We start from the raw sequence: 1960 nt of genomic DNA, 5'->3' as shown, positions 1-1960 counted from the left end.
TTTCCCTACATTTTTCTTTAATTTTCTTTGTATATTATTTTCCATTTGATGTGATGCAATATCTCATACAAAGTAAGAGACTAGAAAAGATTAATTGAACAAAAGAGCAAAATAAATGAAGCAATAACAATTATTCCTATATTTTCCCTCATGATGGATTGCATCAGGTAGAGAAAGACTGTAATTCCTCTAAATAACACACCATTCCCTTTGCTGTGCAGCTAGGAAACCTCCCTTCACTCCCATCCTCCATGAAGACATCACATGGCTTTGCCCATATAAAGGCTACAGGGAAGAAATTTGCACTTCTCTTTTTTGTCACAATGAAGAATAAATGGACATGCTTTGCTTGCAAGTCATGTGTTCCTTGGACTTATCAGGAAGCTATAATGATCCCATATGAGGCATGACCTTGCCATCCCACCAATAGAGAATGAGGGGTGGGTAGGAGGTGTTGGAAGAACCGACTTCAGCAAGTTTTAAAACATGAAACCCAGGCCAGCTGCTTTCCCTCAGAAATATAAGCAGGTACAATAATCCTTATCATGCATGATTTCAGTGAGTATTAAAACAGGTCAATTAAAGAAGCAGGGAAGAGTGTCTGTCAGCACACCAGGGCCTGATCTCTTGTGGAAGTGCCTCACCGTCACTTCCTGAGTGGGGGCAGGAATGTTATTGCACAGAAGGCTGATGATCACACAGGGCTGTGCTGAGCTGCTGCCACAGAGATACAGGGCGGAGTCCCCCAACTCCAAGGAGCTCAGGTTGAGTTCAGAGTGATAGTCACGGAACTGCTGTGCAGAGACTCGATCAGGAAAGTTTTCTTTCTCTCTCTGTTTCCCATTATAAAATTGACTGAGGAACTGGAGGGCTGGCCCAGGTTCTGTTGGTACCAAGACACAGAGAGATAGGGGAGCATCTCAGTATCACTCGTTGTCCCTTTGCTTTGATCTGGTGTTTTGGTCTTTGTGTGACTCCAGAACCCACGAGGCCTGTGTGTTAGAAGACAGAAGTTAAGGGGTACAGCACAGGAGGAAGCCTCCTGCTGCAGACATCCTGGGCCTCATGCATTTCAAGGATGGGACATGGAGATAAGAGATTTCCAAGCTGTGCCCAAAACTCACCTGCTCCCAGGAGACAAAGGGCCACACAGCAGAGAAGCCTGGATCCCATGGCTACACCAAGACTCTAAGGCATCTCCTAGCTCAGGGCTGGGTCTCTGTAGGAAGCATTCTGAAGTCCTAATCTCCCATCTCTCTAATAGGAGCATGCGCCTGTGATGTGACTGCACTGACGTTACCCTCCCTGCATGTCAGGTCCCAGGATTTGCTATTCCAGGCGCCATTCCTGTCTTCCACACCCCCCAAAAAAAATTGGGGCAGGTGGAGCACAGTCCCTGGTGCCCAAATATACCCTGGTTTTCTCTGTCTACCCTGCTCCTGCCCTAACATGGATTTCCCAGCCCTAGTAACCCCAGCCTCTTCACTCTCCTCTACCCATGCAGAGGCAGAGAAAGTCCCTCCTTGGTGCCAATGGAGGTCTCCGGCACCTCTACCCGACCCTGGCAGCAAGGATTCTGTGTTTACCTTCACACATTCAGGACTCACCCAGGGAACTCCAATTGCCCTCACAACTCCAGTATGCTCCCATGAGGTCCTCTCCTGGCCACCCTCCCACCATGCCTCAGGGATCCCTGCAGCATTGTGGAGTCACAGCACTTCCAAGTGGGCAAAGGCCTACAGTCTCATGAATTCACACCTGACCTGATGAGCTCCAGATTATCCATTGCAGGAACAGAAATGCCCTGATCACCATCCCTACAACCCCTACCCTCTCTAGATTTCCCAGAGAGTGGACCTCCAAATCTCCCTAAGCCAGTGGAGACAAAAGGACCCATAAACCAGCATTTTTGCTAGATTACAAAATAAATAATTAGTACATCATTGTAATTAGTGGACTA

The 1960-nt window shown here is 47.5% G+C and overlaps 1 pseudogene; it reads right to left on the bottom strand.

Annotated features, from left to right (window-relative positions):
* Positions 1–575: 575 nt before the first annotated feature.
* Positions 576–1173, bottom strand: LOC110596561 (annotated as a pseudogene).
* Between the last annotated feature and the right edge of the window lie 787 nt (positions 1174–1960).

The sequence above is a fragment of the Carlito syrichta genome, unplaced genomic scaffold (assembly GCF_000164805.1).
Source record: "Carlito syrichta isolate Samal-C Ts95f unplaced genomic scaffold, Tarsius_syrichta-2.0.1 Scaffold309932, whole genome shotgun sequence".
Classification (NCBI taxonomy): domain Eukaryota; kingdom Metazoa; phylum Chordata; class Mammalia; order Primates; family Tarsiidae; genus Carlito; species Carlito syrichta.
This window is presented reverse-complemented; position numbering and strand designations above follow the sequence as displayed.